We start from the raw sequence: 20,337 nt of genomic DNA, 5'->3' as shown, positions 1-20,337 counted from the left end.
AAGCAAGTTCTTCCCCTAGGACTCACTGAGGATCAGGGTCTTCCTTGAATCCTCCTCATAAATCTGCACGGGAGAAAAACAAGAGGCAGACAAGAAGATGCATGTCTGAGGTAAAGGGGAAAACATGTTTGGTCCTAATAGGTTGGGGGTGGGAGGGAGGAGAAAGGAGGAATGTTTTGGAGCAATCTGCCCCGAGGGGAGGACTGGTTGGTGAGGCTGCCAGTATCTGCAGAGATGTTAATGAGGGTTATCAGCTGTCCCTGAAACAAAGGCGGGCAGTATGCTGGCAGCCTGGGAGCCCACACCAGCCAAAATGTGTGTGTGACCTTGATGGGAGGTTGGGCATTTCCCAGTGGAGGTCATTTGCGTAGAGCCGCTTCATCCTTCTTTCATCTCTGGCAGAAAGGGGGACCCTTTTATCTCTCCACTAATGCAATCACCCCACCCCAACCAAGTACACACACAGGCACACAGGCACACAGTCCCAGAGGTCTTCTCTGCATTAAAAGCCTCTCATTTTTTTCTTGCCAATACATATTTACACCAAGGCTTATATTTAAGCACATTCCTCTTAAGTGAATTCTTCCCATAAATGGGGCTTATAGAATACGCTAAGAGCCAGATAGCAAATGGAGGCCTGACAACATCTTTCAAGAAGTACTTTGGCATTTTTTCCTATTTGACACCATAATAAGGGGATCCAGGAATCAACTTGACGTTCCAGAAGGCCTAGAAAATATCTGGCTTCTTCCTGAGATCTTGGTAGCAAAGATAGTAAAAGCATTAACTTTGCAATTAGATCGGCTTAGGCTGAGTTGTAGCTTTTCCATTGACCTTGGGCCTCTGACTTAATATCTCTGCTTCAGTTTCCTCTTCTGTAACCTGGGAACAATAACCATGAGTAGGCACTACTGTTATCCCCATTCTGCAGATGGGGAAAGCTGAGACACGCAGAGATTAAGTGATTGTTCCCAGATGAAGCAACTAATAAATAGCATAGCTTGAATTTGAACCCAGGCAGTCTGTCCCCTCCCTGCATTGTCTGCCATACTATGACAAAATTTCTTCTCTAATCCTTCAAATAACTCTGCTAATGGAAACTTGGACACATTACTTAACTCCCTCAGTCTCCAGCAGCTCGAGAGAAAAATAGGGTTTTGTTACTACAGTCCTTATGAGATATTATAAGGGAATAACCAAAACATGCAGGTGATAGGATTAGCCGAGGGCCACAGCAGTTGCAAGCATAATAGTGGAGCCTATAGTCAGAGCAGTGGTAGCACTAATCACGGTGTTAGCATCACAATGCCCATTGTGCTTATAATTATTTGTTTCTGTGTGATTTCCTCGAACTGCATACATGTTGCATGAGGAAAGAAACTATCTTATTTGCCCTTGCACCTGCAGCATCTGGCAGCCTAACACAGATCTGGAACATACTGTGCTTTCAATGTTATTCATTGATGAATGAATAAATGGCTTTAAGGCTGCCTTTCTCTTGGATTGCTGTAAGAATTAAATGAGGTAATGTATGTAAAACAGCTAGTGCAATGTTTGGCTTAAGAATTTCACCCAATTAGTGTTAGATCTTCCCCCTTTGCAACCAGAACACATTATCTGGGGCAAACACTCTGAAATCACATGGTCCAGAGAGCAACAAACAGAACATTTGGGCTCCTCTGAAGAATGCAAACATCCCAGTCAGAGCCCATGCACCATGTGACCTGGGCAGGTGAGCTGAAGAGGAGCACTAGCTGGGATCCACCTTGACAGGCAATATCACCTTGCATCACGGAGAACCACACTGTAGACACATTTGGAAATCTCAAGAGCAGGAAAGGGAAGGTACTTGATGTACCGATTGATTAAAGGGACTAATTAAGTCCTTGCATGGTACAAACACAGGCAGCTCTTGCTTACTGGGTATCAGGAAAGAGTTTGGCAGAGATGAGAAAAAGCACAGCCAATCCATCCATGAGCCAACGTGCTGCATCTATAAAGGGATGATTAACTGAGTGCATTTGGAAACAGAAATTGCCAACAATGTTCAGAAATTCTCAATAGAAATTCTTGTTCAGAAACTAAATAGAAATGTAATGGACATTTGGGCCAAAAAGTCTCTTCTTGCTCTAAACTGCTCAGAAATGAAGACAACGAGCAGTGCAAAAAAACATGGACTTGGGCATCAGACAGACTTCTCTTCCAGTCTTGGCTCTACCAACTGGGACCTGAGGCAAGTCAACTAACACCTCTGAGCTTTCCATATCCACATCTGCAAAATAAAGAATACGCACTTCATAGAGGTATGAGACGCTTAAGTAAGTAATCTGTATGAAGGGACTGACAAATGGTACATCCACTACCATCACCACCACCACCTAAAGGTAGCCCCCTGACTAGATGACGCAATCCATCTGGAATCAATACACTCATATCTTCCCTCTTAAGTGGCTTTAGTGGTTGTATGATTGTGTTTCACTGTGAATCACTGTCTATTAATATAGCTTACCTAGGGTTTATAATAGGACAAGTGGCAAATACAAACTCTGAGATGGAAGGGACCTGAATCATCCTCAAATAAGCCACCCCAGAAGTAAATGATAGGGCATTGGCCGGGTTTGGGAGGAGGGTGTGGGGAGTGAAGAGAAGGGCCTGGGATGAACCTTAGAAGCTGGGAGAGGACAAAGAATGAGAAAAGAGGCAACAGGAAGAGTTCTAGGAGAGACCTAAAGGCCAGAACTGGCCCAAATAAGGGAGAGGTAGCTGAGGATGGTGTGTCATCCATTTCAGTGATTCTTTACCAGGGACTGCCCACCCAGATTGCGTTATGGAAGGCCAAGCACAGGCAGAGGAAGCAGCCAATGAGAGGCAAGCTAATTCATGACCGACAGCCCTGGAATGTCTCAGGAAGGGGAGAAGAAGATGCTGTAGGAGGAAGGAAGTGAATCTAGGCTGGAAACAGTGGGCTAAACATCCACATAATAGGAGCCTCAGACACAAGGGTTGCCTACCCCACTCAGATAACCCAGGGCAGGAGACAAGGAGTGGATCTCTGGTGTAACGGAACCAGCCAGCCTCTAGGCTAATTTTTCTCAAACCCTTGAAATAATTTTCAGGTGCTGAGGAACTTAAAAATTATTTAATGTACAGCTCGTGAATATTAGTATAATTAGTGACTTGAAGATATCACAACCCAATAATAATTCGTCAATGCTTTTTTAAGCAGAGAATGTTTTCTGCGAGTCTATTTTTTGCCTACCAATTAGCTTAATCTTTTTCTGTGGTTTCTCCATCTCCACAAAAAACAGCAACTCTAATGCAGGTCAGGAGTGTAGGTAGGAAAAACTTTAGTTCTTTCCCCTACCCTTTTTTACTTCCTATTTAAAATTTTTAAATTTATGATGTAGGACTAAAAATCTCATAATAAATTTATATTATTCAAGATGCTAATAAGATATGTCATATGGTATCTGGCATGTGCAAGTATAGTTTTTTCCTTATTTAAAACCAAAAATTAATTTTTAAGCTAAGCGTTAGTGAAAAAAAAAAAGGGCAATTAGACTTAATTTACATTTCTTAAAACTAATCTTTCTTTCTGTAAATATTTAAAACTCATAAGGAGAACACAATACATTTCTGTTAAATAATTGGCTTAAGGCAAAATGGAATTTAACTTTTCTGAAAGGAGATTTGATATATTTAATCTATATAAAGGTAAATTATTTTAATGAATGCTATTTAAATCATGAAAATATATTAGTGCCGTTGAATGGTAAAGCTATGGAAATCATGAACCAAAGCAATATGAATAAAAATAGAGCCTAAGACAATTTATATAAGACTTTGAAAAAAACATTTTCTTGCTAACATTATCGGGCTTAACTAGAGGCCTACGTGTTCCAAAATAATTAAAGATGTGTGTTTGCTTCTTCTTGATTTCTTACAGGCCTGTGTGTGCATTAAAAAAATTTATGTTGGAAATCAAAAACAAAATTTACCTTTGTAATGTGATATCTGTGGTTATTGTTTGTTTGTTTGTTTGTTTCTTTTTACTGCACAAATACTCAATTTTTGGCCAAAGTTTCGATGAGCAAACAAATATTGTATTTTCAACTGAAATGAGACCATTTCCATCCTTGATCTTGATGCATGTGAAACAAGGGAAAGCTTGGTCACACATGTAGAGAGATGAAAACTACAGCAATATGGCCCTTGCTTTCCTATGCAAGGCTGGATACTCCTCTTCACAGAAACCAGAACCTGAGAGGGGCAAGTCAGTGAACTTCACCTTGAGTTCACTCTCTGGCTACCCCTCACAGAGTTCTTTTTCTCTCAAAGTCAAGTGCTCAGGATGGGCAGAAGATTCAGAAAGAGGGTACCTCACCCCATCATACACATGTATTGAAAGAGGGGGAAACACTGTTCTCTTTGGTCTTACAGACCTTTTTTCAGGGGTCCCCAACCCCTGGGGCTTGGACCAGTACAGGTTCATGGCCTGTTAGGAACCAGGCCTCACAGCAAGAGGTGAGTGGCAGGTGAGAGAGCAAAACTTCATCTGTATTTGCAGGCACTTTCCAGCACTGGCATCACCGCCTCAGCTCCACCTCAGATCCTCAGGTATTAGATTCTCATAGGAGCACCGGTCCTGGTGCCAGAAAGGTTAGAGACTGCTGTTCTAGGTGGTTTATGATAAGATTTGAGGCATGCTGATGTTCTTCCTCTCTCACAAGCCCAAGCAGAGTGGAAACATGCCAAGATCTTCTTTTGCAACATGGTTTTTTTCCCCCCAGAATGTTGTCCCTTGAAGTCAAAACATTCTTTCTAAGGCCTTGCACAGACTTCCTCTGGCCCATGTGAGAAAAACTGTCTTCTAGGAAGGTTAATTTCTGCAGCCATTTTTCAGCTTCAAAGGTCTCAGCAAATCTGGCCAACTATTTTGTTAAAACTACCCCTGTCACTAACCTTTATGCTGAAATATCTGTGGAGAACTTTTCTCTGCTAAGCCACCAAATTTCGACATGTAGAAAGCTTTCACGGAGCCAACCACCGATGGTCCGCCATCAATACAGCCACCAACACTGTTCCTCCAAGACAGATTTTCTGTTTCTTGATATAAATACAAAACATTAAAGATAGATGGTTTTTTGCTTGTTTCAGGCAATTGTTTTTGGTAGCAGTAAAAGTTTTCTTGAATTTCACCATCATTTACAAATCTTGCAAATACCACACCATGACATTTATTGGTGAAATCTGTTGACTCATCAGCTTGAATAGAGAACCTATTGTTTTTCCGTTTATTATGCAAACCTCTGTATCATCAAGTGGCATGTCATCAATGTGTCAACTAATCAAATGGCTTGAAAGTGTAACCTTCTCCATTTCTCCTCCTACATCTTATCCGACCATTTACTCATTTTGATTTTACTATCATTATTAGGTTTTTACCAACTGTGTGACTTTTCCTTTTGAGGGCCATAAGTTGTGCTATTAAGTAATTTGCTCCCTGAACCCGAATGAGGCTTTTTAACTTAAGGTTTACCCTGTTTGTTTTGAGATTCCAATAGCCCTTTAAAAATATCAGCACCTTGCCTTGTCCAAGGGCTGGGATTTGTAGTTAAAAGTCATATTTTGCTGAAGTTATCAGTGCATTTATGAGTTGTTTGCCACAGACTCTGCACAGTAGAATAGGACAGCGGAACAGCATAGATCATCAGGCCTGTAAATCCATTGATGAATAGCTTTTGTCATAAGAAGGGGCTTTTACAGTGTGCCTCTTGTAGTAGTGCAGTGAAATGACTCAGGAGATCATGATTCGTCATTACTAACCTTATGAGAATTGCCCATACCTGTAGGCCTAGAAAAATTCGCATGGAAAAACAAACATGGAAGAGTCAGGGAACACTAAAAAGGGAAAACATTAGGAAAACTAACCCTACCAGATGTCAGAACACAGTATAAAATCAGTGTAATTAAAACAACACAGGACTGACACATGAATCAACGAATAGACAAGTGGAATAGAATTGGAAACTCAGAAATAGACACAAATACATTTGGAAATTTAGTATATGATAAAGGTGGCCTCTCAAACCACTGGTGCAAAAATTAGACTCTTTAGTAAATAGTGTGGGACAACTAAGTAGTCATGATGGGCTTACGGAAGCAAGAAGACAAGAAGAAGTCCTCTACAGAGCAGAAAATAGAGGTTGTGTTGGCTGGTGCTGTACCTCTGAGAGGTTTCATGGGCCTGATGCCAAAGGAAGCTGGAGGCTGAAACCTATTGCCAGGGTGACTTTCACAATAAGAGCAAGAAATAAGAAGAAGTCCTTCTTCCTTTCTTCTACCTTCTAATCTCCTCTGCAAAGCCAGCTGGTAAAGGAGGAAATGTAGTGTACAGAGGCCCAGCATCAACATTACAGAGTTGATGGTGAGTTTGGAGCTGAGCTTAATGGCTAGAAACCATGTAAATGCTGAGGATTTGTTTAATTAGCATGCATTATCCTATAACTCTGTTAAGAAGAAGGAGCTAGGGTAAATGAAGGCATAAGATGAGTTAAGAGTGCAAAATCTTCATCTTCCTTAACAGAAATTTAAGACAATACACAAAAGTGATGTCAAGAATAGCAGTATCATTCTAAGCAAAATAAGTCCGATGGAAAAGGGCAAGAACCATATGATTTCACTCACATGTGGGATATAAAATAGAAAGCAACAAATGAACAAATAAAACAAAACAAACTCATAGACACAGACAACAGTATGGTGATTATCAGAGGGAAAGGGAGTTTATGGGAGGATAAGGAGGGTAAAGGGGATCAATAGATAATGACTAAAGGAGACTAGACTGCATGGTGAGCACACAAGGCAATATACTGATGATGTATTACAGAATTGTACACTTGAAACTTACGTTATTAACCAATGTTACCCCAATAAGTTTAATTTAAAAAGAACAGCAGTATAACACTTAGAAAAAAATATGAAATAGGTAAAAAAAAAAAAAAAAGTTTAAAGAATGAAATTCAAGTGAGGAAAAGTGGGAGAGAGGTCTAGCTTATCAAATTATAGACACATATTTGACTTTGATTTTAAATAATAAAACTTAAGAGTATATAAGTGAAGAGAAAAAGAATATAATCTATGGTGGTATTTATAGTTTGGAAAAATAAGTTTAATATTATAAGGTAGTTTCACATTTGGAAACTAAATGGGAAAACTATCATTTTGATAATACAAACTCCCAAAAACAAAAATGGAACGTCTTTTTGTTGTTGAATCTTGTGAGAAATGGATAAGAAATTAGATCGTAGGCCCTCTCAGAGCAGATCATGTATCTACTTGATTCACCAATTATACTTATATTTTATGAATTAATAGATGAAAGAAAGATTGAATGGAAGAGCTCACAATAGAAAGAGCAATTGTTCACACTCACATTGATCACAAAGAATCCTGAGGGCTTAGCAAGTAAAAGTAACGCTCGTCCTGCACCCACGTTGTTGGTTTCAGAGAGGTAATCAGATCATTACAATATCACATGGTTAGGGCTATTTCAAATATGGGGACAAGAATTGTGACCCATAGAAAGTGAAGAATATCGTGGCTGAAGGCAACCTTGAGGGTCGAGGGGTCTCTGTTGGTCTGAGTCTTGAAAGTCTAAGAATTTACCAGGTAAGGAAAACAGAGGGAAGAAGTAAGAGAGGACACAGAGAGGTGGCAAGCCTTGATGTACCCAAGGGAAAGTCAAATGTCCTATGGGGGTGAAGCAGAGGACATGAGTTGATGATGGTGACCACCAATGAGACTGGAGTTTAGGTGAATCACCAAGCTGAGTTCATTGGATTTACTCCTTGGGTACAGGGGAGCAAAAAGAGGCAGAAAATTTAAACTTAACCAAATCTGGTAGCAGTATAGAAGAAGTAATCTTAACCAAATCTGAATTTTAGGGAAGATCACTCTGGTAGCAGTATAGAAGAAGTAACCAGAGCGAAAGAGAACAGACACAGGCACTAAAAATTACTATAAGAAGAAAAGTTAATGTGACTTCAATACTCATAACACGCCCAGCTCTGTGCTCAGGCTTTGCCTGCATTGTCTCATTTAATCCTGAATATTACCTTGTAAGCTGGAATATTTTTTATCCCAATTGTATAGACAGGAATGCTGAGATATAAGAGACTGGGCTTTTATTTATGAAAAAGAAAAAAAGTGTTCCCTAACCAGGAAGCCTCTGATACATTTTCTGCCAGGGCAGGAACCAATTGACATGTGGGGCTGGCCTGATTTCAGCAGGTGTGATCACCTGGCAGAACAGGAAGCATTTGGGCAGAAATAAGGGCAGTTCCTGACAAGTGCAGAATAACATTTGTTAAGAGGGAAGTAGGGTTAATGCCTAAATAGAGTTATTAAAGAAGAGTCCAGGGACATGATGTCAGAAGACATCCAACCAGTCTCCCACATTCAGTCCTCCCGAAAGCCTGTTCACTCTAGCCCTGGGTGACTTCATCCCACCATTAAGAGTTATTCATCATTCCTCCCCTCAATAAGTTGCTATTTGTTACTCCAGAATATATGCCATACTACATGTTCAATAAATGTTATTTTCTGTTGTCCACTCCCTTTTCACTGGAATTCCCTCCTCTCGTCTCCATATGACCACTCTCCTATTTAACGAACTCATCATCCTTTGCCCTTTGCAAAGTGCCTCCTACCAATTTCAATAGTGGCTTCACCTACTCAACCAATGGCCAAACGAGAAGTCTCAATGTCATTGTCAACTCTTCCTCTTATCTTTCTCCATATTTAGTCACCACATTCTATCTTCACCCTATTCTTGATGCTTTTCCTACCATTCTCTCTTCTCACCTATCTCTGACTTACTTGGTCATCCAAAGAGCCTACTTGTGGTTTTCCAACCATAAGTTTTTCCTGCATCAAATCAGCCCTTTGCAGTCTCTGTTATGGGATACATTGTGTCCCTGCAAATATGTTCAAGTCCAAACTCCCAGGACCTGTGAATGTGACCTTATTTGGAAACAGGGTCTTTGCAGATGGTAAAGTTAAGATGAGGTCATCAGGGCAGATCCCAACCCAGAATGACTGCATTCTTATGAAAAAGGGCAATTTGGACAGAGTCAGACAAGCACACCGGTAGAATGTCATGTGAAGATGAAGGCAGATGTGCAGTAATATGTTTATAAGCCAAGGAACACCAAAGATTACCAGCAAACCACCAGAATCCAGAGAAAAGGCATGAAACAGATTCTCTCCCATCCCCTTAGAAGGAACCAATCCTGCTGACACCTTGATCTCAGACTTCTAGCCTCCAGAACTGGAAGACAAAATTCTGTCGTTTAAGCCATCCCATCTGTGGTACTTTATTATGGTAGCCCTAGCAAACTAATACAGCCTCCAAGTCTTTTTTCTAAATCGCAATATGATCATACCATCTCTGCCTAACATCCTTCCACAGTAATGAAAGGTTCTACTTACTGAGCACTGACTGACGGCTATGTGCTCTATCTGTATAGTGTCTACTCCTTAAACATCTTTTGAGAGATGATATTACCATTCTTGATCTTGCAGGTGAAGAAAAATGATCTTCTAAAAAGCTGTCTCTTGCCCAAGTTTCATAGGTAGTAAGCAGAAAAACTGAATTTTGACCCTTGATCTCTTCGAGTCCCAAAGTTAAAGTAGCATTGTGTGTTTCACTATAATGGAGTTCTGCCGAGTTGTTTTGTAAAGGACCAGATAAATATTTTAGGCTTTGCAGGGCATATTATCTCTGTCACAAACACTTAATTCTGCCATTCACAGCATGAAAGCAGCCCTAGACAATATGTAAATGAATAGGCACGAACGTGTTCCAATAAATTTTTATTTGCAAAAACAAGATGCGGGTCAGATCCAGCCCTCTGGCTCTAGTTTCTCAGCCCCTACTCTGCAACATTGTCTTTAGTAGATAATCCATGCTTCTTGATAAAATAATTACTAATAATGTGCTTGCTTTATGCCAGGATCTGTTCATTTATTAATTTACTTAAATTTCTTCTACTATTTTCTCTATATTAGAGATTATGAACTTGCCAAGATCACGCAAATAGTGACAGAGCCAGGATTCAAAGCTGGGCAGTCAAGCTCCAAAGCTCATGGTCTCACTCATTGTCCACAAAGGGCTTTATACCTCCCGGTGATCCACATATCCCACCATGTTCCTCCAGCCTCCCCCTCTCTCCCTCCTCCCCACCCCGTACAGGCATACCTCAGAGATATTGCAGGTTCAGTACCAGACCACTGCAATAAAGTTAATACTGCAATAAAGCGAATCCCATGATTTTTTTGGTTTGCCAGGGCACATAAGAGTTATGTTTACACTTCACTGTTGTCTATTGAGTATGCCATAGCATTATGTCTAAAAACACAATGTACACACCTTAATTAAAAATTCTTTATTGCTAAAACATGCTAACCATCATCTGAGCCATCAGGGAGTCATAATTTTATTGGTGGTGGAAGATTTTGCCTTGATGTCGATGAATATGTAATAGCCGAGAAGCACAATAAAGTGCAGTACAGAAAAAGGAGGTCTGCCTGTACTTCTTTCAGCCATATCACAGTGGAGAAGGGGAAATCAAGGAAGGAGACTGGGCTAGCCCCAGCTGCCTGCTCTGGAGTGGACATTTGGCCAAGGCCAAAGATCTGGATTTCCCAGAGTCCTGGCTGTCAGATGAAATGCGCAGAGCAGGGTGTGGGTACCTACCTCCTTCACCTGGTGGTTCTGAGAATCTAGGGAGATTAAATACAGTATTTGAAGTAAAAGTCCCAACAGTGCTTGACAAATTACCTAGGCTTGCTTTAAAAGCATTCTCACCATTCAATAGACTCTGAGCTGGCAATGAAGCCACCAGCCTCCCAACAAATATGCTCTCTTTAAGCTAAAAGAACCCCAATTTTGTTTGGGATGGAAGCTAGAGGGGATAGTAAGATCTAATTCTGGCCAATTACACACAAACAGAAGTCTGTTAAGGATATCCAGGAAAGTTTTGCTTTCCTGACACAAATAAATGTGCCCTTTTCCTGGTTGCTTTCATGTTCTTTCTTCCTGGAATATGGTCAAAGGACTGGAAGCAGAACAGCTATCTGACAACCATGAGGATGAAAGCTCTTGGCCAAAGCTGGTGGAGGGAAAAGCAGGATCCCAGGGCACTCATGAAGTCCTGCAGCCTCTACACGCTGCTTCACACTCCCTACCGCCCAACTTTTCCTCATGGGAGAAAAATAGCCCCTTCTTTGGTAAACCACTACAGTAGGGTTTCTGAATCATGTGGACTAAACCTTCCTAACCAAAAGACATGATCAGGATACAGGAAATATTCTCAGCCAAGAACATGATATCTAGAACATAATAGATGCTCAGTAGGTGTTTCATGAATTAATCAACAAGTAAATGGTTGTATTAACAATAAAAGGGCTACTAGATTACAGAGGGCAGTTGTCTTAGGACAACATATTTACAGCTACCATTTGCTTGCAAAGCACCAACTGTGTGCCCTGTTTTCTCTCAATAATCTTTACAATTCTCAGAGGTTGGTATTGTCAATCCCATTTTACAGATCAGGAGCTGAAGTTTGAGGAGACTGAGCTATCGTGCCCAGGGAGTCACAGCCAGTATGTGGTAGGGTCAGGATTTGAATCCAGATTTGGGCGAGGTTGAAGCTTGTATTCCCTCTCTTATGTTAAGCTACTGTCAAAATTAACTGACCACTGGGCTCTTGGGCCCAGGTTAGTGGCAGATTAGAGAAATGTGAGGTGGAACCCCAGCCCTACAACCACCAAACTATGAATGACTTTTTCCACTGTGTCTCAGTTCCCTAATTTGTGAAAAGGGTAACCGTAGCCTCTCATAGACTGGTTGTATTAAATGTAACATGCACATATAAAGTGATTAGCAGAATGCTAGTAAAGGCTCAAAAAAACATATTGCTTATCGACATCATTGTCATCATCCTCCTCCAAAGACCCCTTGGAGAATCTATGACAGGAATGGGGACTGGCTCTGAATGGAAGGCTCTGGAGGAGACCTGGGCCTTGCAGCTGTTGAAGCCAGTGTTTCGTTTTGTTTTGTTTTGTTTTTTAACTTCAGGGACCCTGTCTCAACTTCTTGCTGCCTCCACCGGCATCCCCTTCAGAGCACATATCCCCACAGGCCTCAGAAATGCCTGGATTTTTCTTCCTCACCTGAAGTTCTGATAATTTGCTGACTTTGTTGTCATTCCCAGCTGAGGGAGCGTCCCCTGGAGCCTGAAGGCTCACCCCTTAATCCCACACAGGTGTCAGACAATGCCCTATGGGTGGAGAACACCATGCTCCTGTCTGGCTCCCAGCTGGCCCCACCTCAGTACCTGAGCGGCTGGGAGGTGGACGTGTCTAAGGCGTGATGCAGGGGTGGATTTGAGTCTGAGATGCTAATCTGCCCAACTGAAGCTTTCACATCTGTCTTGGCACACACACAGGCACAGAGAATCTAAAGAGAGTCAATTACAGCTCTGAGCAAGTGGGGTGGGGTCCTGGGGCATTGAACACAGGTAGGGCTGGATGCCTACCCTGACAAAGCTGGCATGGAAAATCTCACAATGCCCTGGGCCGCTCAGGGAAAAAAAGTGAGTGTGGGAAAGAATGAGGCAGGAAATTGCTGTATAAAGAGGGCCTTTCTATCAGAGCTCTGTTTGAATGTCAGATCTCACACTTATTGTTACTTTACATTACTTAATCTCTCTTAGATGCCATTTTTTTCATCTGCAAAGTGAGAAAAATACTAGTACCTACTGTTGTTACGAGTAGTAGAGGAGACGATTTAAAATAGATTTCAACCCGGTTTTTGGGAAATCGTTAGTGCTCAAGAAATATTAGCTATGATAATCATGTGGCATCTAGCATATGTACTACGAAAGCGCCACAAACTTCAGAACAATCAGTTAAAACTGCTGTGTGCTCTGGGAGGGATGCTGGATTGTAGCTGAATTTTGTGGGGTTTTTTATTGTTGCTTATCTATATCCTAGAAAAATGTTCCAATGAAAGGGCATGGTCTTGCTTTGTGATAAGAGCATATCTAGTTCTTCAAGAACAAGTTTTGTCAGTTCCTACTATCTGCTCAGCTGCTGTTTGTTGTTCTGAATAGATAAAATGATGCAACATAGTCCCTGCTTTCAAAGAGATTTTAGTCTAAATGCTAATGGGGGTGGCAGTGACCATAATCCCTGGGATGATTCAGTAGAAAGAAATACCCAGGAGGAATTGAATGGATACCTAAGGTCTGGCTGTCCCCTCCCAAGGGGCCTGAAATCACCCAAACTTGAGGTTGACAAGAAAAAGTGGTAGGTAATCCTTACATTGCATTTATATCATGCCAAATACTAGTCCAAGCACCATCCATATGTTTTCACTTTAATCCGCACAACACCATGCAGTTGGTCCACTATTATCTCCATTTTAAGGATGAGAAAATGAGGCATAGAGAAGTGAAGTAATTTACCCCCAGTCACACAGCTAGTAAGTGGCAGAGCTAAATTTTGAACTCAGTCTCATTCCAAGTACTTCACTTAACCACTATGCTATACTTACTTTCAGAAAAAAGGAAACCAAATTGTATTAGTTATGTGTAAGTAACAGTGAGTGCTACAACAAACAACCTCAAATCCTCAGTAACTTAACACAATTTTACACCTGTCATGGAACAGTTCAGTGCAGGTGGCCAGCAGACATCCTTCCACACAGTGATTCAGGGACCCACGCTCTTCCCACCTTGTGACTCTACGATTCCCAAAGCACAAAGAGTCCTCTTCTGGATCTCTCCAGGAAAGGGTCTCCTCACACAGGGGATTTCATAGCCAGGCCTGCAAGTGGCACCCCCTCCTTTCCACTACCATTTAATATTCAGTCCCATGGCCACTTCTAAATGCAAGGGAGGTTGGGAAATGTAGTCAAATAGTCCTTCAGGGAGAACATGAACCTTGGTGAGCACTCTCAATCTCTGCCAAACAAGGCAAGACCCAAGCCATTCATCCAAGTGCAAAAAAGAATAGAGAGACATAGCTCCCAAGGCCAGTCCCAAACACACCGCTGCAGGATCTGGTATCTAAAGAGCTACGACAGCCTCGGCCCTAATTCTAGAAGATGTCCAAAGGTACCTGAACAGCCGGTTGCACAAATGGGACACAGCAGTCTGAAGCAGAGAACTCTAGACAGTGACTAACTGCTTAAGAGCCCTATAAGCAGAGGCTCTTCCTTCCACATGCTCCCCTGTGTAAACAAAAACAAAAACTCAGATCAGATTCAGCAAGATCTCTGCCAGTGAGACAGTGAATTAGTGAGTCAGAGACCCCTGTCTGGAGCTTAACAGGATACCAGGGCCCTGCCAAGATGCTTTAACTATAGGATAGTCTAGACCATGGGCGCATTCAGAATGGGAGCAACCAGGATGCCAAGCAGAGGGAATTATATAAGGTCCTGTGATAAAATCATTGGAAGAGGTGGAGAGAAGCAAGACTAGACTATGGACTCTCTGGACACAGATTTTCCAGAACGTCTTCCCATCTTGTAGTCCATGTCATGGTAAACTGTCCCACCATCCAATGAGCTGCCAGAGTCAGAAATGGGGGTATCATCACTGATTCTCCACTCAATCTCAAGCCAAGTGGATCTAAATTGTTACTTAAATATCTCCATTCCACCCATCCCCCACGTCCCTGCTGTGGCACAGACATCCTCCCTTTCCCACCTGGGCTCACAGATCTACAACTTGACACCAGTTTTCTCTCCTTCCAATGTTCACTGGGTCCTCCAATAAATGTTTTTTGAGCTTTGTAGCAGATACTAGGATATTTGCCTTCCTAGTATCCTCTTTCACCTTTTTCCTTACCAAATGAATCCCAATTTATTCAAGAAAGTAATATGCACAATTTAACAATCTCACCTTCCCAGCCTTCTTTGCAACTAGAGGTAACCATGTGACAGAGTTCTGGCCAATGAGAAATAGGCAAATATCTCTAGGGAGGGTTTCTTTCCTTAAATGGGAAAAAATAAAAGACTTCCAAGAAAAATTATTTGTCCATTTCCCCTCGGCTCTTCCCTTCCTTCCTGCCTAGAATGTGGACATGATGCCTGGAGATGCAGCACTTTCTTACAGCCATGAGGAAGAATGGCATGTGCTAAGGATGGAGCATCAGGAAGCCAGAGGAGCCAGAACCTTGATGGCTTTCTCAAGCAGCTGCACACTCCTTGTGCTGCCTACTTCTGCATATTTTATTAGATGGGTGTATCAGTGTATTGTTGCTATAACAAATTACCATAAGCGTAGTGACTTAAAAATGTGTTCTCCTGCAGTTCTGGAGGGCAAAAGTCCAAAACCAAGTTTCACAGGGTTTAAAGTCAAGGTACTGGTAGGGCCAGTTCTCTCTGTTAGCACTGAGGGAAGAACCCATTTCCTTGCCTTTTTCAGCTTCTAGTGGCCCCCTGTGTTCCTCAGCTTGTGGCCCTTCCTCCCTCTTCAACGTGCATTGCTCCACTCTCTCCGCCGTCCTCACACCATCTTCTCTCTTACCCCTGCCACCTCCCTCTTTCAGGACCCTTGTGAATACATTGGGCCACATCAGGACCTCAGAGTAATCCAGGATCACCTCCCCATCTCAATATCCTTAATGTCACTGTATCTGCAAAGTCCCTTTTTGCTGCTTAAGGTAACATATTCATTCATGGGTTCCACATATTAGGAAGATGACATCTTTGAGGGCCATTATTCAGCCCACGACTGTAGGAAAAATAAACTCTTCATTCGTGTAAACTACTATTTGATGATTATTTGTTACAGCTGAAGGTAACCCAAGCTGATAGGAGCATAAACTGTGTCCCAGGCACTGTGCTTGGTGCTAGAGATACTCCAGTGGCCGAGTAAGTGTCCCCAGCTGAGTTTGTCATGCTGAGTTTGCAATTATTTTTTTGCTTCTGTGACAGCCTTGGGAGGCTGTGAACTCTAGGGGGCAGGAAACGCGTAATTCACTCTTTTCTGTCATCCCAGCACCAAGCAGGGGCCTGACACATTCTGGTGCTCAAAAGATGTTGATAGAACAAATGAGCTCAGCAACTTGGTGATCACAACTCAGCCACTGAATACAGGCGCTGGAGTTAATTCTAAGCATCACTGAACAGAAACATGGAGACTATTGTTTAACTAACGCTCTGTTCCAATGGAACCCAAAAGGGGTTCCATGGAACAGGTGCTGGAGGAAAACAAAAGGGGCTGAGAGGAGCAGGGGAAGCTGAAACGAATAAGTGCAGAAAGCCCAGGCATGCCCGCCTCTTAAGGTTTCCGATCTCTGAGATGTTCTCAAATGAAGAAACCTGTTTCCTTTGATGGCTCAGCCTTTCCCAAACTTATTTGACCATGATATTCATTGTTCATGAAGCCCCTATTAATCTCCTATAGAACTAGAGTTCTCTGGAATACTCTCTGAGAAACACTGCTCAAACCTTCCCAAACCAGGCCTGGTTCAGGAACTAGGGCCGTCCAGCACCTGCAGGTCGACTTAGCCGTAGGTCAGATTAGAAGTGTACAAAGACCGCCAAATGTAGAGCTACCGCTGTCAGTGGGCTTTGGGGTGGGGCTGGACCTCAAAGGGGAGTGGCCTTTGTCCTGGCCAAGGACATTCTCCACTTACCCTGAAAGGCTGCTTGGCTTGTTTCAAATGGCCCAGGTGCAGAGTCAGTGAGCTCTGTGCAGGGTAAACAGGACCACACAAAGGCATCTTTCTTGAGCGTCCCCAGCTGGGCAAACCCCAGTTGTCCCCTGATCCTAAACCAGCTGACCATTTCCTACTTTCAGCCAAATGGCAGCCAGAGTGTTAGGACCTGATCACCTTTTCCACAGTGACCAGCCTGGGCAAGGACTTCTTTGCTCTGTGATAGGAATCCACGTGACCCTCTAGTCCCTCTGCATTCTGATCCATCTATGATGAGAATGACTGCTCCTTCTTCCTCTTCACAGATAGCATTGAACACCAGGCTCAGGGAAGTCCCCTGGCCCTCCTGTCCAGTCCCAAACCTCTTCAGATCCTGCCTAGGGGACTTGTACTCATTATGGGACACATGTCCACACGATGATAGAGCTGAGCATGATGTTGAAGATCCTCTGTTCTGTAGTTTTCGAATTAAAATCTGCAGTTCGATTTGCTCAGTTTTGAATTGAAATCTGTGAGTTCATCAGGGATGCCTGGGGACGCATGTGTAGGACCCATGGTGGTTTTGCCTTTTTCATATTGGACTCAAAGAATTCATTTCTATTTCTTACAAATATATTTTTAAAAATTTTGAACCGCATTTTTCTAGGTCAAGATCTTCATATTACACATGGGAAAACTGATGATGGGAGAAAATGCCCATAATTGCAAAACAAATTCAAGACCCATTTGGAGGGAGACTCCAGGTCCCTTGACTCCTAATTATGCCTTGTTCTCATCACACTGTGCATTTCCTAGCACGGGTGTTACCAGAATGGAATAGAGCATTTGATGCAAAATATTTATGAGATTTTTTTTTTTTTTTTTTTAACAGTTACTAGAAACTGTGGTAGAAAACAGACCTTTAAAAAATAAATTTGGATGGCAATAAGGAGCATACTTCTTAAAGGACAACCCCTAGGGACTCCATTTGGTAAGTTAACTACTCTATCGATCATCTGTTGTAAAGGTTCCACTGGCTATAAAATGAATTTCTGTATATAGGGGTCTCTTCCCCTCCCCCAGTTCTCCCAGACTCTAATAGCTCTTTCTTTTCATCAGCTTCCTGGTCATTTTTAGCAACATCACTCTAGCCAAGAAAAGAATTCTTAATCCTGAGCAGGCTTAGAACAGCCGTGTATATAAACATTCCAAAATAATTAAGTACTGCCCATCCCACAAAGAGTAGGCCCCAGCTCAATTTACTTCCTGACCCAACCCCTCTCCTCCGCCCACCATCCAGAGGCCCTAACAAATCAACAAAAAGGACTCTACTTTTCAGATGACATGTTAAAGAGAATAAGCATCTATAGGAAGTTTCAAGCATAGAAATCCTCAATTTGCCAGTTTGAGGATTTGTGTCAGAAAAGACTGCATGAAATTTAAATAGGTAACAGGATCCACTTACTGAGTTCAATGGAACCTGAGCTTTCTCCTGTTCCTTCCATACATCTTTCTCATCTTGATGACTCTTTTATTTGACCACTTACTTTCAAGGAAGTATATGCCCTGTGAGACTAGAATTTTGACCACCGTACAAAATGAAGAGCTGACGCTCAGAATGGTTAAGTAACTTCCCCAAGGTCACACAGCAAGTAAGTGGTGGAGCCTGAATTCAGACCCAGATATCAGACTCCAGTGCTCATGTTTTCTCCCCTGGAGCTTTAGCCTCGGTGACATGTAATAATAAGGACGTGAGCTAACATTCATGTGGTCTTCCTATGTGCTGGGTACTGTGCAAACAACTGCCTTTGAAGCACTGAAATAAACCCACTCCAGCAAGGAATAGAAGTGGCTTTCGAATTTTTAATTTACCTCCGTCCTCCAGTTGAGACAGCAAAAAAGGAATTGCCCATCTTTGGAACTTATAATTGAATGAGTAAGACACATGTACCCAGATAACTAATCAAGTGATCATCTATGCAATCTGACCCCTTGCATTTGAAAGAGAGAGACATGATTCTCTCAACTTTTTAGATGTCTCTCAGCATCACCACCTCTGTGCTCTTCCCAGGTCACAGAAATAAGTGGTAATGTCACTTTGATATCATATGTCGAAGTATCGGATGTCGACTGCATCCTAGATATTACTTATGGCATCAGACATACTAGGAGGGTTTCAGATTTGTCAATTGTCTTATTATTCATATAAGTGGCTTGTCACACCATGGGACTGCCATATATAAACCTCCAGATCTGCCCGAATAGTTAATATGGATCTCATGTCACCAGGGCCCAGAGTTTTAGCATGAGCTTGAGCTTGCCCCTGGAATTGCTTTAATTTATGACTATTTCAGAGAGGCTGGTTTTCAAGTTGCAATCCATGATTTCAAAGATAGGCATGAACCTTTCTCAGTTTAACAGGTTGGTTTCGGGAATCAAAGATCCCAAAGATTGAAGTGTCATCTGTGTTTTGTAGGCAAATATCTACTTAATCACTATTCCATTGCCTGAGGAGAGAATCATAGCCTATGCATGTGTTCCAAAGGAATTTGGTTTCCCAGTTGGCAATAAATATCATAAGTTTCCAAACTGGGCATGTTTAGGCATCTGACATATCACTCTGCAGATCTAAGAACAAGACAAAAGATGGTTTTATACCAGAGTAGAATAGTGGGGAAGCTGAGGACGCCCAAAGTTCTCTCATCTAAAAATATTTCTCCACCGCCACTCCCATTCTGCTGCCTTAATCACATAAATACCACCCACTATTAACATCCGGGCCCTTTCCATTGGGTTTGAGCAACCCCAACATGTCCACCAGTGATGAGGGTTCTTGGGGTTTAAGGCCCAGGCTAGCCAGCTGGCAGGCAGAGGGGTTTATAGAGAGGTGAAGACCTAGCTTCTCAAAAGAACAAGAGATCATCACAGGGATCAGAAGAGGAGAAGCAACTGCACCTTCAGTGTTTCTCTAGCTCTAATCTTACTAGAAAAATTGCTGGACCTCTGTTCATCTACACAGTTTTTAACCATTTTTGGAGACTCTAGAGGATCTCAGGTGTGCTCAGGAATAAGTCTTCCATTACCGTTCAGCTTCTGCTCCATCAGGAGTATTTGCTGTCTCAAACTCTGCTACTAGTGCAAAGCCACCTCTAGGTATCCTGGCACTGTCACCGCTAACCTTGCTCTCCTAGCATTACCAAAGTCTCTTGAAATAACTCCTTCCACTCTATTCTCATTCCCTGAGGGCACAGTCAAGGGCCTCTCAGTGCTGGGTGAGACGAGTGATGCCTACATGCTGTACTAAATACCATCCACCCTCTGTGACAGTTCCGTGCCTCCTGAAACAACCTCTGTGCCTCTACTCTTTTCTTAAGGTCAATTCTAACTCAGAAGGTTTCTTGGTTCTCCATATAACCCACCCCACTGTCCTTCCATATTCATTTGATTAATGCATTCATTATCTAATATAATCACTATAGCAACGCTATGTGGTACATTATCCCTATATTAAGCCAACTCTTACATCTCTGGTGTTTCCCCAAGGCACACCAGCCTGGGGGCGTAAAACAGGAGCAAGTTAATAGGAATAAACTGTGTGTGTCTCTTTGATTGTGAACCCACTCT

General features: G+C 42.2%; 1 long non-coding RNA gene across 2 annotated transcripts in view; it reads right to left on the bottom strand.

The window, feature by feature from the left end:
* The window catches only part of LOC120614921 (uncharacterized), a 117,304-nt gene that overhangs the window by 47,944 nt on the left and 49,023 nt on the right, over positions 1-20,337 (bottom strand). The gene's annotated exons all lie outside the window — the stretch shown is intronic.

The sequence above is a fragment of the Pteropus medius genome, unplaced genomic scaffold (assembly GCF_902729225.1).
Source record: "Pteropus medius unplaced genomic scaffold, Ma_sr-lr_union100, whole genome shotgun sequence".
NCBI lineage: Eukaryota > Metazoa > Chordata > Mammalia > Chiroptera > Pteropodidae > Pteropus > Pteropus medius.
The sequence above is the reverse complement of the archived record's forward strand: the minus strand, read 5'-3'. Positions and strand labels throughout refer to the sequence as shown.